Here is a 10,791-nt window from a genome sequence, read left to right on the forward strand (position 1 = left end):
GTTTCTGACTTGCCTTTCAGAAACAATTTATGCAGCTTTGAGACCTTAACCCAATCCTACCCTGGACTTGTTCACAGGAATGCTGGATACCTGTGACAGCCCTCTCTCCAATGACCAGGGATTTCCCCCATGTTGTTGTTTTTTTAAATCAGAATCACATACATTTCTGGCTTCATCCTGAATTGGCCCTGAGTAAAGAAGTGACCTGTCTTAGGTTTGGCCTGGGCAAGGGATGGCAGAAATGGGTTCTAGTTACTGTGAACGATGAATATAACCTTGCATCTCTAACTGTGGAATTTGTTCTTTCTCCGATTCCTTCTGTTCTAATGCATCTCATGCCAGTCTCTTCCGGTGATCAAGCAGTGGTAAAAAATGTGAGTGTAACCTTCTCTGTGGGGTCTTGGTAAAAATGAAATCAGAGCTGATGTGTAAACCGAGCTGTGAAAGTAGCGAAGCTAGCTCACTGTGGATGGAAATAATTCCTAGGGGGGTAAAATCATTCCTACTCCACTTCTCCTGGTGGTGGTTCTTTCTTTAAAAGTCGCAAAAGGAATCTCTTTGCAAAAGGAGAACAGCAGATAAAGTAAACTGTTACTTTAGGTGACATTTTAAACTGTTCTGAGTATTTTTCCCTTTCATTATTCCATTGTACTCTCACTGTAACTCAAAAAGGAGAGACTAAAATTTCCTTCTGAAACAGCTAACTCTAATGTTATTTACGGAATGTTTCATGTCTGACCTGTCTGACCTAACTACCCGGAGCACAGCACCTGATCCAGATAAGGTCTTCTAGACGTGTTTGCTGAAAAGTTCAAGAGGCTAGTACTCTTTCCACTTTCTTCTCTGTCTTACCGACTTGATACGAGAAAGACTACAGAATTGAAGGAAGACAATGTAGGCCATTATTTTTTGTTCCAATTATAGGTGGACTGTTCCAGATACAAAACAAAAGGCTCTGACATTCCATGCCCAAGGCACCTGGACCCAATATGTGGCACAGATCATAATACCTACAGTAATGAATGCATGTTTTGCATGCTAACTAAGTAAGTATCATACTCAATTTGGATCCCCTCATTTTTAAAGATCATGAAGTCCATATTGGCCAAAATCTGGTTGGTTTCTAACAATGTGGTAGGATAAATCCTACCTTTTGTCGTGCTCCTCCAATACCCTTTGGACATTTGCTTTGTTCAAAGAAAAAATAAATAAGTCTAGCTGTATCTCTAAAGGAGATATATATTTCTTTGCTATCCAGCCAAATTCTCAGGCATTAGCTGTTACCTATAGACATTTTATTCCCTCATTACATTTGAGGAAGCTGAGTCTCAGGCAGAAGATGTATTTGGTCAAAGTTCCATAATCTTCTGTTGTGCCTTTCTTTTTTTTTTTAATGTTTTTTATTATATTATATTATGTTAGTCACCATACAGTACATCCCTGGTTTCTGATGTAAAGTTCGATGATTCATTAGTTGCATATAACACTCAGTGCACCATGCAATACGTGCCCTCCTTACTACCCATCACCAGCCTACCTCATTCCCCCACCCCCCTCCCCTCTGAAGCCCTCAGTTTGTTTCTCAGAGTCCATAGTCTCTCATGTTTCATTCCCCCTTCTGATTAACCCCCCTTTCTTTATCCCTTTCTTCCCCTACCGATCTTCCTAGTTCTTATGTTCCATAGATGAGAGAAATCACATAATTGTCTTTCTCTGCTTGACTTATTTCACTTAGCATTATCTCCTCCAGTGCCATCCATGTTGCAGCAAATGTTGAGAAATCGTTGTTTCTGATAGCTGAGTAATATTCCATTGTATATATGGACCACAACTTCTTAATCCAGTCATCTTTTGAAGGGCATCTCGGTTCCTTCCACCAATTTAGCTATTGTGGACAATGCTGCTATGAACATTGGGGTGCCTATGGCCCTTCTCTTCACTACATCTGTATCTTTGGGGCAAATACCCAGTAGTCTGTTGTGCCTTTCTTACTGCATAATGAGAGCTCAGAAGACAGCTCTTTGCCACGGGTGCTACATAGGCTCTTTGCCATGGGTGCTATTTTAAGACTTCAATCTATCCTTCCTACCCCAGAGAAAATCCATGTTGCTTCTTATGGTTATCTGGAAAAGTCTAGGGAGGAGATTTAAAGTACAAATGGATAGTTGGGACCCCCACCACCAGCAGCCCACAAATTACATGTGAGTTCCTCACTGTAAACATCTCAGCTTCTAGGAGAATGAAAGAATGGTTATTACCAGCCATTCCAGAAATTCAGAATTCACTACTTTACGACTAATGATTAAAATCATGGGCTTTGGCGTCATACATCTGCATTAGAATCCAGACTGCACTTAGGAGATGTGTGACGTTAGGCAAATACCCAATCCAGCTCATGCTTCAGTATTCTCATCTGTAAGATAGAAATTATAATAGTGTTTAGGATCCGTGGTGATAAAACACGTCAAATCTTAGCTATGCAGCTAATTCAGACTGAATACTTACAGGAATGAGCTCTTCTTCCTTCTCATCATCCTCTCCTTCTTTTCTAACCCTTCTGAAAATTTATAGTCAAATGTAATAATAAGTATTATTCAGAATGAAGTCTCTCAGGATATGCAAACTCATGTACTAATAAAAACACAAGAGACTAAAGATGAGATTTTACTGATTTTATCATCTCATAGCCTCCTTTTAGAAGACAGAAATCTTATAGAAAGAAGTTACTGTAACAAAATTACACAGACTACAAATGCCAGAGATGGATTTGAACATATTTTCTTTTTCTTAACTGCAAAAAATGTTTTCACACTATATTATGCCTTTGATTTCCACCTGAATATTCATGGACTAATTTTTTTAAATGCCCAACCTCCTCTTAGTGTTGATCTTATTTTCTTATATTTTTATTCGTTTACAAAAATGATCATCCATCAAAGGTGTTAATGGTCAACATTAGCCACTGGGTAGAATATTAACCAGAGCTCCTCATCCTCAGTACAGGACAGAGAGTACAGAATGATATACGACGATATCTTACTCTGTGGGTTGTGAAATGTCAGTAATGCATTACCCTTTCAATAAAATCTTCTCTTTCAGAAACAAAGGATTTCAAGTCAGAAAACTTCAGGATAAAAAATGTGTAAGTATACAGAGAAATTTCATTTATTCTTAATATAAAATGCTATAATAATTCCTCCCTTTATGAAAGTTTTAAAATAGACATTCTAGAAATTGTGTGTGAGAGAAAGACAATTATCATACGGCTTCACTCATTTATAGAACATAAGGAATAGCCGGGAGATCGGTAGGAGAAGAAAGGAGAAGAAAGGGATAAAGAAGGGGGGGTAAACAGAAGGGGGAATGAACCATGAGAGACTATGGACTCTGGGAAACAAACTGAGGGCTTCAGAGGGAAGGGGGGGTGGGGGAATGGGATAGGCTGGTGATGGGTAGTAAGGAGGGCACATATTGCATGGTGCACTGGGTGTTATATGCAAGTAATTAATCATGGAACTTTACATCAAAAACTAGGGATGTACTGTATGGTGACTGACATAGTATAATAAAAAATATTATTATTAAAAAAAAAGAAATTATCTGTGAGTATGTATAATGATGGATAAGTCATGTGGCCAGCCTAAACAGAAGACCTGACCACAATTAGTTTACTTCTCCAGAGGAAAACTCCACAAATTTTACTCATAGCTCTTAATTGGGGCAGATTGGTATACATGTGGTTGTTTTCTAACACTGCAACTAATTACCAGGTTAATTAGGGATTCCAGGACACTCTCATAACAATAAAGGAAGTTATTTAAAAAAAAAACAAAAACAAAAAAATTCAAGAACAAATGTAAAGACAATTCAGGAGTAAAGAACTAAGTGAACGGATGTCAATGATTTTAATAGAGGTTGAAAAGTGACGAGAATGTGGGGTTGTAAAGACAGTTCATTTTAAGGAGTGGCATCTGACCCAATTTGAGGGAGAGAAATGTTGTCATGAAACTGTAATAAAAATAGTTAAACTGATTTCTAAGGAGGACTAGGAGTCTTAGGACTTGTTCTGAAGGGTACAGTGGGTAAGTTCAGCTAAGATAGAAATACAGCCTAAGCATGTATAGGAGCAGGAAACACTCTGGGAATTCAGTCAAGTTTAGCTGGAGTTAGATGCTGAACAGATGGGAGAAGTGAGCACGGCTCATGAGGGAACTTTCTGTAGATGGGGAATCAGTTAACTAATCAAAAAACAAGATCTGATTTGGTTTTTAGAAGATCACACTGACATTAGTGTGGAGGGTGACTGAAATCTTAGCTAAGCATGGACGTTGGGCAGCAAACTGGCAGACACCTGCAACTATGCGGGCAAGACAGCCAGAGGGCCTGAATAAAGTGGATAAGTGTGTGGAAAGGAGAGGACTGGTTTGGAAATTAGGTACAATATAGAACCCACTGGATGTACTCTATTCACCCGTTCCCGGTGGAGAATGAGTGAGAGGGAAGCCCTAACCTCAAGCTAAGCTGTCTCTTACTGTGATAAGATTGCCACCATGGTTGGGTCAGATTTTGTAAATTGAAGAGGATGTGTCTTTTGGCCTGTGAGATTGAGGGCTAAATGACCTCTCGAGGCCTTTAAAAAAGCTTATTTTCTATAATTTAACAATTTGAAGTTGTTTTTCCTTTTTTTGGACTGCAGGATATTGAGTGCACCCAATATTCTGAGATATGTACCATGGAATTCTTACCTCTCTGTGGATCTGATGGACGGCAGTATGCCAACAAATGTTTATTTTGCAATGCTGTTGTGTAAGTGCTGAATTTAAGTACTATTTGCAGAAATAGCCTTTCCCACAGAGCCAGAAACCATCCTACCTAATAAGCAAGATGCTCCTACAAAACATAAAAGTGAGATGGTTCACTGGTAAGTATAATATTTTACAAAAAGAAGTAAAAAAGAGAGAAAGAGAGAGAGAGGGCAAGAGAAAGAAAGTGGATAGTAGGAAGAAACTGAAGCTGGAAAAGGAGACTTGATCAACATCATAATATTACTAAGTGGCAGATAACAGAGATATTTATAGATTTTTTGGCTCCTAACACTGGCTTTGACTAGTACATTGAATTGCTTTTTCTACCATGCTGGAGCTCAGTTACTAATTACTTACCTTTCATGCACTGGGTTCATTTGGCTGGCTTGATCTAAGAATATTAAAGTTTCAATTTAAGATCTCCAAAGCCTTCCCTTAAAAAAAAAATGATTTCTCTTGTAGGAATAGTCGTGGCACACTTTATTTGGCAAAGCAAGGACTGTGCTGAGTCGCCCTGATGCTCAAGGCCCAGCGTTCCCTTTAGCAAATTCCACGCAGAGAACCAATCCCTCTTGGACGGCTATGGGAGGAAATATTGGATTTGATTCTTCAATAAAAGATTCTCAGCAGAAAGCTTTTAGGTTTGTCTCTGGATGTGACTATTTCTTAAGGAGAATGTCTATGGCCATTCCCCTCAGTAGGTCACATGGAAAGATTTCCTCTATTTCTATTCAAGTTGAGAGCTGGAAAGATTGTATACACACTGGTGAGAGAAGAATCTGCTCTTAGCATCCAATTTTCTTTAAAAAACTCACAATTTTTAAGTAAACATGAATCAAGGAGCAGATCTGACCATGAGTCTAACATTAGTACTTTTAGCCACAATAGTGAAAAGTGGAAAATTCAGCTTTAGAGAAAGATAAAGAAAGAATCCGTAATACTGTAAACTAATCAGATCAGGAATAACATTAGACGTTAGATATCTATTTAAAGAGGACTCAGTCACAAGTGGCATGCACAAAGGAAGACATTTTGTTGATCATGTTGGGAAGAGAATAAAAACAGTATAATCTGATTAAATTGTTGAAGTCGCTAAGAGGCCCAAGGAAAGTTCAAGGTAACTGGGAAAGATGAGGGTATATGCGGGAGTATTATAAGATAGAGAGATCAGAACTTTCTCATTTCTGGGGCTCCACAGAGAGGAGTCATGTCATTAATGTAACATGCAAAGATAGATATTTTGCCTTGGTAAAGAGAAGAATTTTCTAGCAGTAAGTCTTTAAATAGGAACAAAGTTTTGCCCTATAAATTCATCTGTCCAAAAGCACAATGCTTTTTTTTTAAGATTTATTTATTCATTTGAAAAAAAGAGAGAGAGCATGCACATGCAGGAGGGGAGGGGCAGAGGGAGAGGGAGAGAAAGAACCTCAAGCAGACTCCCTGCTGAGCATGGGGCCCACCACAAGGATTGATCTCACGACCTTGAGATCATGACCTGACCTGAGCTGAAATCAAGAGTCAGATGCTTAACTGACTGAGCCACCCAGGCACCCCAGCACAATGCTCTTTTAGTGAAGACTAGTCAAATGCTTGCCAGCTATTTTGTAGAGATTTGTGTGTTTTTTCTAACAACACACATAGAAAGATCACCATAGGTCAAGCAATCTGTTGTGTAGGGAAAGGTAATAAAAATGGGCAAAGAATCCATGCCTTTAAAGAGTTTGTAGACTCATCAGAGACACACTTTTGAAGTTGATTACTATAAAATGTAAAAAAGGCTATACTCCAGAATTATTAGAGGTTCAATAAGAACTGGAAGGAAGACCTGACTCTTATGACTTCATTTAACCTTAATTACCTCCTAAAGCCCTATCTCCAAATACAGTCACAGTAGGAATTAGTGTTTTCACATTTGTTTTTTGGGGGGACACAATTTTGTCCATAGCAGCTAGGTTGCCAGAACTTTGTTTTTATTTTTTATATGTGAAAATAAAATGCATGACAACATAATGAAAGAAGAAAGAAATGAAACTATTCTAAGATTCTGTGCTAAGTTAAATGGTATAATACCACTTAAAGGTACACTGTGAGAAGCTAAGAATGTATACTAGAAATCCTAAAGCAACACTAAATATGCCGCAAAGGAGATAAAATGGAATGATGAAAAAATACTATATTTGTGTGTGCAAAAGAAGACAAAGGAGATGAAGGGGAAAAACAGATTGAACTAATAGAAAGCAAGTAGCAAGATGGTAGACTCAATATAATTGTGTTAGTTAGGGTTCTTTGTAAAAACAAAACCAATTGTGTGTGTGTGTGTGTGTGTGTGTGTGTGTAGAGAGAGAGAGAGAGAAAGAGAGAGACAGAAAGAGACAGAGACAAGAGAGAAAGAAAAAAGATTTATTTTAAGTAATTGGCTCATGTGATTGTGGGAGCTGGGAAGTAGGTCAGCAGGCTGGAGACCCGGGGAAGTGTTGATGTTGCAGCTCAAGTCTGAAGGCAGTCAAGAGGCAGAATTCTCCTTCCCCAAGAGGTCTTAGGCTTTTTCTCTTAAGGTCTTCATCTGATTGCAGGAGGCCAACCCTGCAATAGTGTGCTTTACTCAGAGTCTACTGATTTAGACACCTCACCAAAGAGGAAATCCAAAAGGCTAAAATATCTTTTTTAGGGGGGCATATATAGGTAGTAAAACTATTAAAAATGCCTGTGAATGATTAACATAGAAGTCAGAATAGAGTCTGTGACAGGCGACTGTGGTTAGGCAGTCCCTTAGTCTGTTCGGGCTGCTATAACAAAAAAACCATAAACTGGGAGGCTTAAACAGCAAACATTTATTTCTTATAGTTCTGGAGGCTGGCAAGTCCAAGATCAAGGTGCCAGAAAATTCAGTATCTGGTGAGAACTGTCTTCTTGCTGTGTCCTCACATGGCAGAAAGGGCAAGGGAGCTCTCTAGACTCTGCCTTCATGACCTAACCACCACCCAAAAGTCCTTCCTCCTAATACCAACACATTGGGAATTAGGCTTCAACATATGAATTTGATGGGGACACAAATATTCAGTGTATAGCAGGCAATAACATGGGGGAGGTTTTTAGGGTAATAGCCATTCTAGCTCTTAACTAGAGTGGTGGGTACATGGGTGTTGACCTCATAATAATAAATAATTTAACTACAAACAGCAATAATAACAACAAGATCAACTGACTTAAACGTTGATTGTATCTGAAAAATATCTTCACAGTGACATCTAAACTGGTGTCTGACCAAGTATCTGGGCACTGTGGCCTGGCTATATTGACATATAAAATTAACCATTATGGTAAGTATATCAGTTATCATATTAAATATGAATGGTCTAAACACTCCAATTAAAGGATGAGATTGCCAGACTGGATTTTTTAAAAAGACGAGATTTAAAAAAAAAAAACAAAAACACCCAAGTGTGTTTACGAGAAAAACACTTTAAAAATAAAAGCACAAGGGCACCCACCTGGCTTTGTCAGTAGACCATACAACTGTTCAACTCAGGGTTGTGAGTTCAAACCCCATGTTGGGTATAGACATTACTTAAAAATAAAATAGTAAGTAAGTAAGTAAGTAAATAGGTAAGTAAACAAAAGCACAAATAGGATAAAAATAAAAGGATAAAATAAGATTTACCATGTTAACATTAGTCAAAAGAAAGCTGGAATGGCAATGTTAATATAAGCAAAATAGATTTTAGAGCAAAGAATAATTGAAAGGATGAGAATTCATTTTATAATGAAAAGTTGTCAATTAATTAAGGAGATATAAAAATCTTAAATGTTTATGAATCTCATAACAGAACTTCAAGATTCACAAATCAAAAATGAATCCAAGTGCGAAGAAAAATAAATCCAAGATCATAATCAGAGATTTCAATATCCATCTCTCAAAAATTAATAAAACAAGAATATTAGCAATCATGTAGCAGAATTGAGCAATACTATCAATGACATGACCTGAGAACACCCCTCCCCCCAACAACAGCAGTGTAAACATTCTTCTCAAGTACACGTGAAATATTTACCAATATTTACCAATACTTTCTTGGCTCTAAAACAAGTATCCATAAATTTAAAAGAATTCAATCACATGGCACATGTCCTCTGACCACAACTGAATTGAATAAGAAAACAAAACAAAACAAAACAAAAATCTCTGGAAAATCCCCAGTATTTGGAATGTGTATATCACAGCAATAAATAAACCCTGAGTTAAAGAAGAAATCAAATTAGAAACTAAAAGTACTTTGAGCTGAATGAAAAGAAGAGTAATATAACTTGTGGAATCCTCCTAACGCAGTGCTTAGGGTGAAATTTATATTGCTATATATCAATATTAGGGGGAAATTATCAAGATGGAGCATATTCTATGCCTTAAAACAAGTGTAAATACATTTATCCAGCATAATAATGCCAGTACTTGATTTGAAAACCCATATTCCTCGCACATTTTGAATTACAATTTCTCATCTGCTTTTTTCCTCTGTGCCAACCCCACCAGACTATACAATACCCGAGGGCTTAGGCTGTTCATAATATCAATGTGTCATTTGAAACATTTACCACAGCACTTTGCTTTTTTCAAATGTTGGTACAAGTTAGATTGATTCTGGGGGATAGTATGGTATGTTGCAACTAGAGGAAGTTTTCATTCAGTCCTTTAAGAAACATAAGCTTATTAAGTGCCTCTGATGTTCCAGTAACTATGAAGGGGAAGACAGAAGGGTTCCAAGTAGGGATATAAGAAATGCTTGCTGAATTGCTAAGAACAAACCACTGTATCAGGCGTTTGGCCGGAAACATGAAAAAAGACTTATTTTCTCCTTGCAAGAAGTACACAGCTTGCAGATAGCAAATTTTTGTTTCCTTACCTGTAGATTTATTCTAGGGGTTTTGAAACGTTATTGAATGTGACTTGCAGTGAAAAAAAATTGTATTCTACCTCAACACCTAGGAACACACACACTATTGAAGTTACATTGTAATTTTTATGTTATTCTACTCTATTTACTCCATTTTACTATATTTTATTTTAAAATGGTGGTGGTAACAAAATAAATCTCACACCCCACTAACGGGTCACAGTATAGAATTTGAAAACTTGTACCATCTGAGACTTAATGCTTAATTTTGGTGAGCAGACGTGTGTCTGTGTATGTGTGCTCATACCTGTGTGTCAGGGGCAGCCCTGAAAAGAAAGTGGGATGATCAGAACTTTGCAAAAGAGAGCTGACTCAAAGTGTCCACACTTAACCTGGGCCCCCATGGTTTCGATGGTCAGAGCCTGTCCTCCAGATGTCCCGTAAGAGATCATGGGCAGGATTTGCTGCCCCAAAGTGAAACGGAAAAAAGCAAATCAGTCTTTGAAAAGAGATAGAAACCTGAGGGAAGAGGAATCAGATCAGATGCTGTGTGAGCTCACCGTTAGTGTCTTGCCCTAAGGATTTATTTTCCTTCTCCTCTTTGAAGAAACTCATCTCTGTCTTACTGGCTTTTTACCTTCTCCCCCTTCTTGGTAATTTGCTTTAAAGATTTCCCTTTATCCACCCTTACAGTAAACAAATTCATGTACATCTGTACAACCAGGGGTGGGGGTTTTAGGGAGAATGAAAGATGAGGACAGTAAAAGGGAAGCATGACCTGTCTCAATTCCACCTCTTAGTTAATCCTAGGGGACAGGGAGTGGCAGTCAGAAGTTACCAACAGGGACCAGGAGACCAGTGAGTGCATAGTGCAGGGAGGATCTCTGAATGCTAGAGAGGAGTAAACAAATGGGCAATTAAGGAAAGAAGTAGGATTAACAAGAAGTAAGTGCTTCCATTTTATACTAGAAGCGTGCATCCAAAAGGTAGGAAGGCCGACACCTGAATTCTGCAAGGTTGAGTGTTGGTGTTAAAAAGATAGGAAATAGCGAGGAGTTAAGATGGCGGAGGAGTAGGGGACCCCTTTTTCAGCCGGT

General features: G+C 38.1%; 1 long non-coding RNA gene across 1 annotated transcript; it reads left to right on the forward strand.

Annotated features, from left to right (window-relative positions):
• The first annotated feature begins 331 nt into the window (after positions 1 to 331).
• LOC109491171 lies at positions 332 to 4,801 on the forward strand. Its single transcript, XR_002144506.1, has 4 exons — positions 332 to 374; positions 925 to 1,046; positions 3,100 to 3,142; positions 4,697 to 4,801. It is a non-coding gene; the product is annotated as an uncharacterized LOC109491171 (long non-coding RNA).
• Positions 4,802 to 10,791: the final 5,990 nt, after the last annotated feature.

This window comes from Ailuropoda melanoleuca, chromosome 3, assembly GCF_002007445.2.
Source record: "Ailuropoda melanoleuca isolate Jingjing chromosome 3, ASM200744v2, whole genome shotgun sequence".
Lineage (NCBI taxonomy): Eukaryota > Metazoa > Chordata > Mammalia > Carnivora > Ursidae > Ailuropoda > Ailuropoda melanoleuca.